The following is a 16,906-nucleotide window of genomic DNA, read 5'->3' as shown; positions in this document are numbered from 1 at the left end:
CATGCTGTGCAGGCAGGAACTCCTTCAGCTTTAAGAAAATTACAAAGGAGTGCCTGCAGGCGTGTGCATGTGCACAAGCGCACACACACACAACCAAGGATGAGAAGAATGTATTCACTGAGAGCCTGGCTGAGTGCAGCACTGCATCCCAAGTCCAAGCTACATCAGATCTTTGGGACATCCCATCAAGAGCTGTGGTTGGATCCTGCTCTTCTGGCTGGTCTTCTTTGAGTACCTGGTGACACTTTCCGTGTTCACAAGCAGGCAATGCTGCAGGCTCTGAATAAGGAATGAGATGCCAAAGTATCATGACCACATTCCTAGTCTAGCACATAGTGTTTTTCCAAGCCAGTGTTTTGGAATATATATATCCAGTGCTCAGATTCAAACACCTATGATGAGTAAATTACAGTCTTTAAAAAATTCAAAAACCACATATTTAGTACAACAAGAGAATCCCACTGTTTTGATGGTACTCTTAAAACAAAGGCCTAATTTACAATACATCTCAGTTTTCTCTTGACTTATTTACTGATGCTAATTTTGGCTACTCCAAAAGGAAACTATTTGTGAAAACAAATAGAAGAAAACCAAGGATAATATGTGAAGGAAACAGAAATGCCAGTATTGATAGGATGGTCAAAGACTTCAAATACTCTCTGTATTATGGTGGAGGGGATGAGGAGGGAACCACATATGGACCATCTATAGCCAATAGTTGCTGTCCAGGTAAACTTTCATGTTAAGACTGATCCCAGGATCCCAGAAAAGGAATAAAAGTAGATTTAGATCTTTCCACTTAACTAGGATGGTCATGGAAAGTTCTTAAAGTGAGTTAGCTTCAAAATCACAGAGACAGCACAGTATGAGTAGAATAAATATATTTCATCATTGGGGAAAAAGGCAGAAAACAGAGATTAAAAGAGACAAAGAATAAAAGAGACCTGGCACAGAGATTTCATGTTAGGGAACACTGAAGAATCTAAAATAGTCTGTTAGGATATCCCAGAAGCCTAACAGAAAACCTTGGCTGTCAGAGGCCTATGGGGAAAATGCAGACCAAAGAGAAGATTCTAATGACAAAAAGCCGGTAAGTGTAAGTTCTATGAGGAATCTTACTTTGGAAAAAAATTACTGAAAGGAATTACAAAGAACAGAATGTTTCTCTTTGGAGTTACCAAAATGTATCTGTTATGGAGACTGAATGTCTGTGCCCCAACTTCATATGCTGAAGCCCTAAATCCCCAATGTGATGATATTTGGAAGCAGGGCCTTTGGGGGGTAATTAGGTTTAAAGGAGGTCATAAGGGTGAAACCCCCATAATGGGATTAGTGCCCTAGAAGAAGAGACTAGAGCCCTCATTCTCTCTGTGCCATGTGAGGATACAGCAAGAAGGCAACTGTCTGCCAACCAAGTAGAGAGTTATCACCAGACACCAAATCTGCCTGCACTTGATCTGGGACTTTCCAGACTCCAGAATTGTGAGAAATAAATGTTTGCTGTTTAAGTCATCTGTTTGTGGTATTTTGCTATAGTGGCCCGAACTAATTAACAGTAATTAAACGAGAACTTATTTGCCATATTTCTATGTCTGCTCAAGAACCTCACATATATTGGAAGTCCCCTCCCTTCCCATGGGCAGGAGCTGCCTATGCACTGGTAAACAGAACAGTGGTTAAAAGTGAAGCTTTAAAGTCAGAGGTATCTGGGTTCAAATTCTGTGTTTGTTACTTTCTATAAAGTTTCAAACTATGAAAGACATAAATATGACCTATTGATGTCACTGGGTTGCTTGGTTCCTGTCCCAGGTACACCAAAGAATTAGACCCCAGATCAGAATGGGGAGATGGAGTTTATTGAGTAGATACTTAGGATAGTACATTTTCTTTTCTTTTTTTTTTTTTTTTTAAAGATTTTATTTATTTGACAGAGATAGCCAGCAAGAGAGGGAACACAGGCAGGAGGAGTGGGAGAGGAAGAAGCAGGCTCCCAGCGGAGAAGACCGATGTGGGGCTCGATCCCAGGACTCTGGGATCACGCCCAGAGCCGAAGGCAGATGCTTAACGACTGAGCCACCCAGGTGCCCCAGGATAGTACATTTTCAAGAGAGAAAGCGGGCCACTGCCGGAGCAAGAGTGGCAATGGCCCCAAGAAGCTCTAGCTGCATCCTTTCAAGCCTGCTTTTTGTTTATGTAAATCTGGCTTTGATTGACATTTTTGATTGACAGCTGGTTATACAACATTTTGGCTTCTGTGCATCCGCCTACCCGTGATGCATTGTGTTATAGTTTTATTTACTTATGTAGTGTATATGTATGAGTTTCTATGAGTTTTTGCCTGAACCTTAGGGCAGACTGCACCTTTTGTGTGGCTGTTCAGCTCTTGGAAGTCCCCCTGTAGAGGCTTCTGAGCCAGCTCTGTGGCTAAGCCTTTCCTGTTCTGTTAGCCCTTGGAGGTGGCTCTGGAGGTGAGGCTGTTAACCCTCAGGGATGGCTGCGAGGGTGGGGCCAGCATCTGCTTTATTCCTCCTTGCACATGCCTGCTTACATAACATTAGGAAGCTTACGGCATTTTAAGGATTAAGTGATATAATTAAACATATATAAAATTAAATATGTACAAAGAAAACCCAGTTCATGGCCCACAGGATAATGTTTTGAGATCATAGCATCATAGCAATAATACACAGGCAAGAGAGAAAAAGTCCTTTTAATATTAAACAGGGCTGCCTATTTGTGAAATAAGTATGCTCAAATTTATCACTACTATTTTCTAAAAAATGAAATTTTAACCAACAACAAAAAAGAACTTTCAAAGCAATGACTAAACAGTTGGGTCAATGTCTTCTCTAGCCAGACCTCACACAGCTCACAGTTGTAAGGTTGGCTTGAAAATCTCTGAGCTGTGAGATTCCTGTGGCTTTCCTCAAAACATAAATACAGAACATTTCCTACATTCTAATGTGGCTCAGTAATGTTCTACTAGTACTCAGGGATAGAACAGAGACCAAAATGGACAAAATCCCTCCATACAATAACTCCTTGTTAACATTCTGGTTAATATATTGCAGACATACATATTTGTAATACAGTTGAACTTTGAACAACACAGTGGTTAGGGACACTGACCCCTGTCAAAAATCCATGTGTAAGTTTTGACTCCCCGAAGACTTAACTACTAATAGATTACTGTTGACTGAAAGCCTTAGCAATAACAGCTGATTAACACATATTTTATATGCCATATGTATCATACACTGTATTCTCATAATAATGCAAGCTAGAGAAAACGTTATTAAGATAAGCATAAGAGAAAATACAGTACGGTACTATATCTATCAAAAAAAACCCTGTGTATATGTGGACCCACACAGTACAAACCCATGTTGTTCAAGAGTCAACTGCATATGTGTGTGTGTGTGTGTGTGTGTGTGTGTGTGTGTGTATATATATATATAATTTTATAAAACAGAACCCTCTCCGTGTTATTTTGCTATCTTTTTGCCATACTCAACAACTAGTCACAAATCTTTTTTTTAAAAAAGATTTTAGAGAGAGAGCACATGTGTGTGGGGAGGGGCAGAGGGAGAGAGGAGGAGAGAGAGAGAGAGAGAGAGAGAGAAGAAGACTCCCTGCTGAGTGTGGGACTCAACCCCATGACCTGAGCTGAAACCAAGAATCAGACACTTAACCAACTAAGCCACCCAGGCACCCCCGTCACAAATCTTTTAATGCCCCAACCCTGCTCTACATAACTTTTAATGTTGCACAGCATTCCATTTAATTACATCATTTCCAAATTTGTACATGAAAAACAATGCTGAGGTGAACGTTTCTATAAATACATTCTTACCCATTTAATAATCTCATTAGAGTAAGAAGAGAAACTGTTAGAATAAAGGTATACACATTTTAAGTTTTCATACACATTGCCAAACTACAGGCGGAATATTTTAAAGAAATGACAAAATACAAACAAAGAACATTCAATTCAAATATTCCTACATAATCACACTACTGCAGAAGTCCAATGTTTCAACTGGGAGATCAGCTAGAACCTACTATTTCTGATCACATTTAGTTGTTTTTTTGTTTGTTTGTTTGTTTTAAGATTTTATTATTTATTTGAGAGAGCATGAACAGAGGGAGGTGGAGGGTCAGAGAGAGAAGTAGACTCCCTGATGAGCAGGGAGTGGGATGCGGCGCTCAATCCCAGGACCTTGGGATCATGACCCGAGCCGAAGGCAGATGCTTAACCGACTGAGCCACCCAGTTGCCCCTGATCACACTTAATTCTTAATGACTAAGTAGCATCTCTACATATTTTCCTGTAACATTAACAAAAATAACTTGTGGCAACCACAATAATCCATGCAACTTATAAGCTTCAAGACTTCAAATAACTGGGTTAAAGGCAAGTCTGAATATTTTGAAAATATTTTTTAAATGTCTAACACTAATACGTTGGGCTACTTTGCCCAAATATGATATACATATACTTTCTCCAATCCTACAAAATACCTTCTGATTTTGAGTTTAATTAATTTATTGAACCAAAAATCAACACACAATTTAAGGCCACCGACAAGAGAACAGTAAAATTCACATGCTATACCCTTATGGTACAGGCAATTCTGATTATATATATCTATCTGTATATCTATCTATCTATCTGAATCTGTAAAGATATATAAATGCATAGTGCATAGACATGTGACTGGAAAGTTCACAAACTAAATGCAACCTCTGGCCAAGCAAGTAATAGTGGTCATGGGGTCCAGAGAGGTGAGGGGTAGGCAATGGGAAGTTGCCAAAGTCAAAAGACTTTGACTTTTTGCTCTATTTTTCTATATTATTTCAAGTATTCACAATTTAAATATTTACATCTTACCTGTGTTACTAAAAAGAGAAAATTCCAATACCATTACACTGTTAAAAATGTTGAAATCCCTAATGTGCTAGTATTTGGAGGTGGGGCCTTTCAGAGATGATTAGGCCATAAGGATGGAGCCTTTATGAATAGGACTGATGGCCTTTATTTTTAAAAGATTTTTTTTATTTGAGAGATTTTTATTTTAATTAATTTATTTATTTTTTATTTGAGAGCGCACAAGCACGAGACAGGGGAGGGTCAGAGGGCAAGCAGACTCCCCACTGCGAAGGGGAGCCTGCTGCAGAGCTCGAACCTGAGACTCTGGGATTATGACCTGGGCTGAAGGCAGATGCTTAACTGACTGAGCCACCCAGGCTCCCAGGACTGATGCCCTTTTAAAAGAGACCCCAGAATGCTCTTGCACTCTCTCCACCATGTGAAGATCCAACAAGAAAACAGCAGTCTGCAACCTGGAAGAGGGCTCTCACCAGAACCCATGCTGGCACCTACTCTTGGAACTTCCAAGTCTCCAGAACTGTGAAGAATAAATTGCTGTTGTTTATAAGCCACCCGATCTATAATATTGTTTAGAAAACCAAACTAAGACATTTGCTAACATGAAAAGATACATAAAGTGAGAAAAAGTTGCAGAAACGTATGGGTACTATGGATCCCTTCTATGTAAAACAAATTTCTAGAAAGATGTACCTAGCAGACTGTATTTTCCAAAAACAGCCATAGTAGTATTTCCAGTCACACATGCTCTTCCAGATTTCTCTACTCCCCATTAAGAGGTAGAGGGTAGTAACTAAGAAATGGATTAACATCAAAATTAACTCATAATGGGTTGAAGACTTGAACGTAAAACCTGAAATCATAAAACTCCTAGAAGAAAGCATAGGCAGTAAGCTCCTTGATACCAGTATTAGTGATGTATTTTTGATCTGATTCCAAAAGCAAAGGCAACAAAAGCAAAAATAACTAAGTAGGACTATGTCAAACTAAAAATCTTTTGCACAAGAAAGGAAACCATCAACAAAATGAAAAGATAACCTACTGAATGAAAGAAAATATTTGCAAAACACCTGTCTGATAACAAATTAATATCCAAAATATTAAAAAAACTCCTACAACTCAACAGCAAAAAAACAATCTGATTTAAAAATTTTAAACAGATATTTAACCAAAGAACACATACAGATGGGTAAGAGGTACATGAAAAGATGCTTGACATCACTAATCATCAGGGAAATGCAAATCAAAACTATAGGAAGACATCACCTCATACCTGTTAGAATGACTATTACCAAAAAGACAAGAAATAACAAGCATTAGTGGAGATGTGGAGAAAAGGAAACCCTTGTGCACTACTGGTGGGAATGTAAATTGGTGCAGCCACTATGGAAAACAGTATCAGGTTTCTCAAAAAAAATTAAGAATAGAACTACTGCTACATGATCCAGCAATTCCACTTCCGGTATTTATCTGATGAAAATGAAAACATTTATTTGAAAAGATATAAGCACACCCACGTGCACTGCAGCATTATTTCCAATAGCCAAGACATGGAAACAACCTAAGTGTCTACTGATGGATAAAGACGATGTGTGTACACACACACACACACACATACACACACACACGAATACTATTCAGCCATAAAAAGAATGAAATCTTCCCATTTGTGACAACCCAGATGGACCTTAAGGACATAAGCTAAGTGAAATAAGTAAAAGACAGACAAATACTGTATAATCTGCCTTATAGGTGAAATTTAAAAAGACAAACCAAGCTAATCAACAGAGAACAGATTGGTGGTTGCCAGAGATGGGTGGTAGAGGGTGGGCAAAATGGATATAGGGGGTCAAAAGGTACAAGTTCTAGTTATAAAATAAGTTATGGGGATGTAATGTATAGCATGGTGACTACAGGCAATAATACTGTATTGCATATTTAAAAGGTGCTAAGAAAGTAGATCTTAAAAGTCCCCATCACAAAGCAAAAGATTTCTTTGCAACTACATAGGACAGATGTTCACTAGACTTACTGTGGTGATCATTTAGTAATATGTAAGTATCAAATCATTTTGTTGTACTAATATTGTTTGTCAATTATACTTTAATAAAAAAAAAAGAGGTGGAGTCTATTTCCTCCCCTCTTGAACCTTAGTAGGCTTGCTGACCGCTGTTATCAAAAGTATAACAGGAGCACCTGCGTAGCTCAGTCAACTGAATTACCAACTCTTGATTTTGGCTCAGGTCACAGTATCGGGTTTGTGGGTTGAGCGCCACATTGGGCTCTGTGCTCCGTGCTCCGCAGGCCGTCTGCCTGACATTCTCTCTCTCCCTATGTCCCTCCCCGCTGCACTCACATGTGCATGCTCTCTCTATCTCTAATAAATAAATAAATCTTTAAAAAAAAAAAAAAAAAGGATCGGGGTGCCTGGGTTGCTCCGTGCTCCGCAGGCCGTCTGCCTGACATTCTCTCTCTCCCTATGTCCCTCCCCGCTGCACTCACATGTGCATGCTCTCTAATAAATAAATAAATCTTTAAAAAAAAAAAAAAGGGATCGGGGTGCCTGGGTGGCTCAGTCAGTTAAGCATCTGACTTCCACTCACGTCATGATCTCAGGGTCCTGGGATTGAGCCCCACTATGGGCTCCCTGCTCAGCAGGTAGTCTTCTTGTCTCTCTCCCTCTTCCTCTGCCCCTCTCCCCACTTGTGAACTCTCTCTCTCTCTCAAATGAGTAAATTCTTTAAAAAAAAAAGTATAACAACAAAAAAATTTAATAAAGAGGGCATCTGGCTGACTTAGTCGGTAGAACATGTGACTCTTGATCTCAGGGTGGTGAATTTGAGCCCCACACTGGGCATGGAGCCTACTTAAAATAAAAATTTTTAAAAAGGGGCGCCTGGGTGGCTCAGCCAGTGAGGCATCTGCCTTTGGCTCAGGTCATGATCCCAGGGTCCTGGGACCGTGCCCCACGTTGAGCTCCCGGCTCAGCAGGGAGCATGCTTCTCCCTCTCCCTCTGCCTGCTGCTGCATCTGCTTGTGCTATCAAATAAATAAATAAAATGTTTAAAAAAATTTTTTTTAAAAAGTATAACAGAAGTGCTGTATGGGACTTTTTAGGCTAGGCCATAAAAAACATCCAGCTGCTGGGGCGCCTGGCTGCCTCAGGCAGTAGAGCATGCGACTCTTGATCTTGGGCTGTGAATTTGAGCCCCACGTTGGGTGCACAGATTAGTTAAGGAAATTAATAATAATAAAAAAAAAGTATCCCCTTGTTGCCTGGTTCTCTCCCTCCACCATCCTCCCTTAGGATGGATACTCAACCTTGGAACCAAGCCACCATGCTGTGAGGAAGCCAAGCGGCCACATGAAAAAGCCATATGTAAGTGTTCTGGCTGACAGCACTAGGTAGGGTTTCAGTCATCTACCAGGATCAACTGCCAGACAGTGAGTAAGTGAGCCTCCAGATGCTTCCTGCTCCCAGCCTCCAAGTCTTACAGCTAAGAACCCAGACATGAAGCAGCACACGAGCCATCTCCACTACACTCTGTAGGGACTTCGGTTTACCAGCTTAATAAAAGGTTGTTTTATGCCACTAAGTTTTGCAGTAATTTGCTTTGCAGACATACAATTGGAATAATATAAACGAAACTGTTAATAGTTCATATTCAGTAAAGAAGCAATGAAGGGTTGGAGAATATAGGGAGATTTTTATTTTCTCTTTCAACACTTAGTATACTGCTTGAATTATTGAATTAAATATACTGACATGCAATCACCATTTTATCTTTTAAATAAAACATAATCTCACTTCCTAATTGGTAAAGTGAATTATACCTCTAACCATAGAAGGACTAACCAGTCTTCCAATGCCTGGATGATACTGATAAAAAGTATTAAGATTTGAAAGAAAAAAGTTGACAAAAATTTTCTTTATCGACTAAAATAAAACCCAAAAGTTAATCAGATGATTAAAAAGGCTTTGTAGCCACATGTACAATGCTAAATATTATTATTAAATTGGGGAAATATATATATAAATACACAGACACCCACCCACACACACCACAGTATCTAAATATATATTTGTTAGAAAGAGCTGGGAAGATGCACACCAAATTCATTTAAGGAAGTAGGGAATAAGCCAGATACAGAGAAGTGTGTGAGGAGTTTAGTTTTACTTTTAATATACTTTTTTTTTTGAAAGAACATATTCATATATTATTTCAGTAACTATTTTACAACAATTAATATAAAATAACAAAAGATACTAGCAGTAACTGTATTTGCTAGGTAGAAAGGTTTCTCAAGAAATTTTTCAGACACACATATTTTTCTTCTGGGAAAAAGGCCAATCAATTTTAATGTGACTTATTTAAGTACAGTGAACACTAGCCACAATTTACAGGGCCTCTGGGCCTATAAGGAGGAATCTGACCAAGGATCTCCCAGATCACATGCTTACAGTACTTTAATATGAAAATAAAGTAAATTAAAAATGTAGAAGTATCAGTTACACTGCTTAGAGTTGAAAAACAGAGCTCAACAAACCAAAAAAAAGGGATTATCTGTATTCCAAATCTTAGGTTACAACAAAGAACAGGAAAAACACAGAGCATAATCTGAGTTCACATTACTAAATCTATCTGTTCTCTCTTTCTGGAACTCCTATCATTAATAGAAGAAACTTTATGCCAAGAGACAGCCAGTCAAGGAGAACAGGAGAAGGAGGTGGCAAGGGAGCAGAAGAGGGTGAAACCAGGATAATTCTGCAAATGGCTTCAATGAGAATGGAAAAAGTCCCTCTACAGGCCATTTTTACTGTTTTAAGAAAATATCAGTCATTAAAAAAAACAAAAAACAAAAAAACTACATACAGTAGTTATAAGGAAATGCTTTAAAAAAAAATACTAACCTCACAAGGAGAACGCACAAAACATACCAGATCACTTAAAAAAATGATTTATGGGGCACCTGGGTGGCTGACCTGGTTAAGTGTCCGACTCTTGATTTTGGCTCAGGTCATCTCAGAGTCATAAGATTGAGCCCCGCATCGGCCTCCATGCTCAGCATGGAGTCTGCTTGTCCCTCTCCCTCTGCTCCTCCTCCTGCTCTTGCTCTTTCCGTCTCTCTCAAATCAATCAATAGAATCTTTAAAAAAAATGATTTATAATTCGATTACAATTTTGTGTTGGCATCTTTCTACACATGTAGTAGTATTCTACTACTACGTCAAGAAAAATCCATATTTAGGGGCACCTGGGTGGCTCAGTCGTTAAGCGTCTGCCTTCGGCTCAGGGCAGGATTCCAGGGTCCTGGGATCGAGCCCCGCATCAGGCTCCCTGCTCCGCTGGGATCCCTGGGATCCTCTCCCACTCCCCTGCTTGTGTTCCCTCTCTCGATGGCTGTCTCTCTGTCAAATAAATAAATAAAATCTTTAAAAATTTTTTTTTAATTTTTAAAAAATTCATATTTATCACTGGGCCTAGTCCCATATTACATCAAGTAATGAAACATAAAATAACTTGATAAAGATACCTGATTTTAATTGAAAGGAATTCTCACTGCATATTCTTATCCACTTCTTTTGAGTCTTATCAGCCAGTATTTAATGAGTAAAGCACTAATTAGGATAGAAATAGACTATAATGTCAGATAATGCCTCTTTTTATTAATGTTTCCGAACATTCCTGAGACAAACAGAAACATACATGCACCTAGCAAAATACAACTGTGTTATGAACATGTGTATGACTCAATGATGTAATTAAATCATTGGAAGGAGACATGCCAAGTGAGAAAGCAAAGCTTTGTCAAGAGCACCCCAAAATGGGCATTCTTTGTACTGCAGGCTTACCAACCTTACACTTAAATTCTGTTTATAATGTATCATTTAAAACACTCCTATAATATAATCAGAAATACAGTCATTTGTTTTAAAGTCAATACTGTAGACAGACAATAAAACGAATGAAAATCACATTTATATTCTTTGTACTAGTACAGCTTAGCAGTTAAAGAATCAAAACTTACATAAGCACTGATGAGGCAAGAGTAAAAAATCTGAACTGCTGCTTGTGTCCATTTTGCCTTAGGAGACATACAAGCTTCTTCTATTTTTTCTTAAAGGTTTTATTTATTTGAGAGAGAGAGAGACAGCATGAGTGGGGGAGGAGGGGGCAGACGGAGAGGGACAAGCAGACTCCCCGCTGAGCAGGGAGCCCAATGCAGAGCTCAATCCCAGGACCTGGAGATCATGACCTGAGAGGAAGTCAGATGTTTAACCAACTGAGCCACCCAGGTGCCCCTAGCTTTTTCTATCTTTATATATTTTTTTAAATACTGATGAGAAAAAATTAACCAATTTAGAAATCAAAGAATGTAAGAACAGAAAAAAGTCTTATTAGAATTATTGGAAGGCTAAACATCACAGGATATATTTCCTTTTCAAATCATGTAACAATAGTGCATTCAAAAATTTTATTCCTCAGTGAAAACAGTCTGTACTAATTATTTATATTATTTTACTGCTTATAATGTCTTTGAAGTAGCTTACGAAGTTTTGTTTCTAGGGGCGCCTGGGTGGCTCAGTCAGTTAAGCCAGTGACTCTTGATTCTGGCTCTAGTCATGATCTCAGGGTCATGGGCTCAAGCCCTACATCAAGCTCCGAGCTCAGCGGGGAGTGTGAAGACTCTTTCTCCCTTTCCCTCTGCCCCTCCCGTGGTGGCTCTCTCTCTCTCAAATAAATAAATTTTTAAAACGTTTTATTTTTAAGGTTAATTATTTGACTAGGTAATGCATTCACATAGTTTTAAAATGTGAAAATACGGTGACGAATCTCCCTTACTGCTTTCTCCTAACCCCCTAGGGCCCCCCTGATCACAAATACAGTGTTTTTAAAGGTGCTTGAAGGAGACCAACAGGCAGCAGAACTGAACATGGCACTAAAGAAACAACCCAGGGCCTAGGCCTAAACTGCCAGGTTTGAATATGCCTCTGCCACTCTCTGGTCAGCTCCGATGCCTAGGAAAAGTGACTTAACCTCTCTGTGCCTTAGTTTCCTCATTTGTAAAAGGAAAACTTACATCAGAGACTTTCTATGGGCTTAAACTAGCATGTAGACTAGCTTCAAGTTCTCCTCAATGTAACATTATGAGCCCAAGGGAGATCCCCTGGAAACCATTTCTATGTATTTATAAACACATTATACTGACCTACACACACACCTCCCACACACTCTCTCATACTCCAACCTGCAAAGGCATCTCTATGGCTTTCATGATCATTTCTCAGATAGTTCTAAAATATGTGTCTTCTTGTATTGTAATAGAGCAGTTCCTATCCCTTCCTACCCATTTCCCCTCCCACAGAGGCAGCCACTTTCAACTTTTAGGTGATTATTTAGTATTTACCTCCATGTCTTTATATATAAATATGCATTGCTACTTCTTGATTTTTCAGTTTTAAGCAATATCCACTGATTCACCAGTATAAAATATGAAGACCTAGTTCTCTCTTTTCTGAACAAACCACACATGTGCACTCTTGCCATCTCCTAATAGTTACATCATAAGTTTGTTTAGCGCAATAGTCAGCTTTAACATTATGACTACGTAAATGCTCTTCACAGTTGAATCATGTAGTAAATACAATTACTTTTTCTTTTCTGTACTATTTTCTGTACTTCCTTATTCTTTTTTCCCCCACTTACTTGGTTTTCTATGACTTTTGACAACTTGTTTTCAGTTTTCTAAATCACAAGACACCTAGACTCACCAGGTATTCTTTTTCTCTCTCTCTTTTTTTTTAAGATTTTATTTATTTATTTATTTATTTGACAGAGAGAGACAGCCAGTGAGACGGGGAACACAAGCAGGGGGAGTGGAAGAGGAAGAAGCAGACTCCCAGCGGAGGATCCTGATGTGGGGCTCGATCCCAGAACACCAGGATCACGCCCTGAGCCGAAGGCAGACGCTTAACGACTGAGCCGCCCAGGCGCCCCTCACCAGGTATTCTATCAATTCATCTTTCTGAAAAACATCTCTGCTAGAGCCGTGTGACACCCTCTCAATGAAACCAGCTGTCTTGCAGTCCTGGTGCACAGCTATCACCTTGGGATCTCTGTTCACCATTATCCTGAAGTTACTTTGGCTTCTTGCATGTGCCAGATCTCCTGCTTTCTACACTCAGATCTTCTTCTTCCTCCTGGGTTTATGCCGCCTTTTTGGCGAAAAATAGTTCATCCTCTAGTAACTATCTAAGACATGGTACATGAGATGGCATTTTTGAAGACTCCCTCCTATTTGACTGATACTTTGGTTGAATACAGAATGTTGGATTTGTAATAATTTCCCTTCAGAACTTAACATCTTTGTGTCAATGCCTTCCAGTTCTGCTGCTGAAAAGTCTAAAGTCTTTATACTCTTGATCCTTTGTATTTGAGTATTTTCCAAGAACAGCAAGAAGGCCAGAATTGTTAGAACAAAATGAGCAAAGGAGAAGAGTGGGGTAGAGGGGGGGACAGATCATGGAGGGCTATGTAAATTTTGGTGTTTTTTTTGCCCACTAAGTGTTGTGCAGAGCTACGGTAGGATTTTGAGGGAAGGAGAACATTACCTGATATATCGAAAATAGATCACTTCAGCTGCTGTAGTGAGAACTAAACTTGAAGAAAGTGGGGCATGACAGGAGGGTAGAAGCAAGGAGACTCATAAGGAGGCTAATTTCAATAATCCAGGCAAGAGCTGATGGTAGACTAGATCAGGATGTTGCACTGGAAGTGTGAGAAATGTCTGGATTCTGGATATATTTTCAAGGTTAAGCCAAAAGGTTTGTTTCTGCGTTAGCTATGAGGTTGAAAGAGTAAAAATTGACACAAAAGGTATTGCCTAAGCAACCAGAGTAATGGAATGAATAGAGAAGACAAGGAAGTTTAAGCTTCAGGGCAAGAAAAAAAGTTTGGTAATGCATACATTAAATGTAAGATGTCTACTACTTCTCTAAATGGAGATGTTGCATCATCACTTGGACATATAAAATTCTGGAATTTGGGAGCAAGCAGCATCTTGGCTGCTCTTGTTCTACAGCACGACTTTGGCTCTTTTCTTGTTTTGACACTTACCCTCCTACCCTCCCTTTGATCCTATTCATTTTCCGTGCCAGGTTCTCCAGTGTGAGCCACATAATATCCTTTTAATATGTATTTTTCTGCTTATATCAGCCAGACCATCTAGAACCTGTAATAAAGAACCTTAACTGATAGTTACTAAATTAGGAAAAGACGTTACTTTTAAATTGTGAATGAACAGAACTTTATTAAAATAAAAAGGAAATAATGGTAAAATCTTAACTGCTCCTAAGATGAATATATTCCTTGGTGAAGCCCATCTATTTCCACAGAACATACAAGAAAATCCAACTTGATTATATGAGGTAAAAAAAATAACAAGAATTCGAAACTAGTACCTAAAATTAACGAGATGCTACTCTATTGCAAGAATGAATTCAGTGTCCATTTTTAGAAAGATGAGAATAAGTTTCTGTTCTATCATCATATTGCAATACATTATTATCATATCCATGAGTTTCCTGAACATGCAGAAATCTAAACCCTGATGGTTATAACTAATACAGAAAAATTATACCCTTGGATAAACTTTTAAAAATATAGCTGGGGAGTTAGACTTTCACAGAGTAATAAGATAAAGGTACTAAAAAGTACAAGAGTAGAAGATAATGAATGAGTGAGAGGTAGAAAAGCCTAGTATTTATAAGCTGACAATATTTAAATGAAAAAAAGATAGCTTTTGTTAAATAACCTTTTTCTGATTATAAGATACATTATCATAGAAAATACAGAAAACCATAAAAAAAGTCTCACCTTATAACCTACAATCCAGAGATAAACACTGTTAACATTAGAGACATAGTTTCTTCAAGTCTTTTTTTCCTGTGCACACATATATATGGTGTGTGTGGGTACAGAAAAACAAGACCATACTAAAGGCCATTTCTGTATCTTGCTTTTTATTCATTTCATATATGAATTTCCCTTATGTGATTATATATTCTTTAAAGACATAGTTATTTTAAACATCTGTATAAGATTCCATCATATGAACATACCATGATATAGCCACTGCCCTACTGGTAGGTAACTGGGTTTGTTTATAACTATTCACTACTAAAAATAACGCTACAATAAAGAGTATTACACATTACTGAATGTAGAGAAGTTAGACCTTATTTCTGAATTTTTGAAATTAGAGATCTTATTTCAAAAGACACTCTTTCAGAAAAAAAAGTTTTTAGAAAGCACTTAATAGCTACAAGGTAGATATGGCCCCAAAATGCTGCTTGATTTGGAGTTTAAATAAAAGAAGAAACAAAAATTATAAAGTACAATTCAAATCAAACAAATGCCTATCAAGCCTAATCAGCAAGTTTCCTATTGAATCAAGTGAGTTTCTCCTCCCTTCTGGCATCTTCAATTCTGCTATCAGCATGTTATACACCACTGGATCCTCCATCCAGGATCACCCATCAGTGATTGATACTGCGTGAAATACCCAGCACAGACTAAAAACTGTAGCCTTTTAAAGGTTTGTAAAATCTAAAATCTATGTTCACATAAAGTACTTTCCACTAGGATTGCTATACAATGTTCCATCAGGCATGAAGGTATGCATTAAAGACAAAACAAAACAAAAGCTAAATACGGTTTTCCTGACAGTCTACTAAAGAGGATAGAAAGGTACAGGGAATCATAAAAAGTAGGGCTTAGTTTTAGCCATCTCTAAAAAAAAAAAAAGCAGCATAGCTAAGAGAAAAAAGATGGATACTATGTTAAATACAAAATACTGTACTAAGAAAAAAAGAGGTAGTAATTCTTATTAAATACTGATCTCCTGGGAAAATTTACCAGTTAAATTCAAGTCTATTTTTCTGTTCCTAGTATCACGTAATTTGAAAAAAAAAATTGCCTTATGTTTAAATTTAGACATAAAAACTATCAGCTATTTAATGTCATAAATAGGAGAAAATATTTTAAATACTCTTTCTTCGGACTCATCTATTTTTATATCAAGTTATCAGAGATATTGCCATTTTCTCTATAGCCACAAGTCTAATTTATAAGTTCTTATTTTATTGATTTCCTTCTAAGACATTCTTTAGGATCATAAATCCCAGCATATGCTGACTCTAAGAGGAATATCATTCACAAGAAACACACTTCTGATCACTATACATAGACACTGAGTCAGCAAAAAACCTGCTTATTAACCACCAAAAATTCAAATATTTAAGCAAATGTTTATTTCTGGTTTTACCAACTGGTCTATGATAACATACTTCTATACAAGAGTATTCTAGAACAATAAAATGTTCTATAAAATGATAATATATCTTATTGTTAATAGTTAGTTTCTTCTTTTGCACATAAAAAGTATGAAGTATAATACATAAAAAGTCCTGTATTTAAGACTCTAGAGACTTAGGAAAGTCTTAAAAACCTTACAAATTCAAATCTCACAACAATCAATTCAGTGAGACCATCTAAAGCCTGTTGTTCAGAAACCTGCCTCCGTAGAATAATTGATTTGGATTTGGAAATGCTTTATAGAGAGATTTTTATTGTCGTGTCATTTGTTAGAGTAGAATCTGAACCATGTCACAACAGGAACTGTGACTTCATAGCAATTTATCAGGTAAATACACTCCATATAGCTAAAGACTATATTCCTTAATACAGAACAGAAAAGGCTATACACACGTGTTACTTACCTACAATGGTGATATCAGCAACATAAATCTACCATAAATAGATAACAATTTGTTTCTATCTCTAATAAAAGAATTGCTGGCAGGGACTTTGACCATTATGACTTAAACCACTGTGGAATTTCAATTATGAAATAATTTTAGTGACCATCAGATGAAAATTCTCCAACAACCAACATTCCCACAAAAATAGGACAGAAGGAGTACAGCTCAATTCTGAATAGAACTGTCCCAGTCAT

At 37.8% G+C, this 16,906-nt stretch overlaps 1 protein-coding gene and 1 long non-coding RNA gene across 5 annotated transcripts in view; both read right to left on the bottom strand.

Moving 5' to 3' along the window:
* SMIM14 (small integral membrane protein 14) overlaps positions 1 to 16,906 on the bottom strand; it is an 81,730-nt gene that overhangs the window by 24,085 nt on the left and 40,739 nt on the right. The window lies entirely within an intron of this gene.
* LOC148109587 (uncharacterized) lies at positions 1,879 to 16,903 on the bottom strand. The gene is made up of 2 exons (XR_015725523.1): positions 14,008 to 16,903; positions 1,879 to 10,298 (listed from the first exon to the last, which is right to left on the bottom strand). It is a non-coding gene; the product is annotated as an uncharacterized LOC148109587 (long non-coding RNA).

This window comes from Ursus americanus, chromosome 8 (genome assembly GCF_024610735.1).
Source record: "Ursus americanus isolate L20-20 chromosome 8, mUrsAme1.1.p, whole genome shotgun sequence".
Taxonomy (NCBI): Eukaryota; Metazoa; Chordata; class Mammalia; order Carnivora; family Ursidae; genus Ursus; species Ursus americanus.
Note: the sequence above shows the minus strand (reverse complement) of the source record. Positions and strands in the feature narration are given on the sequence as shown.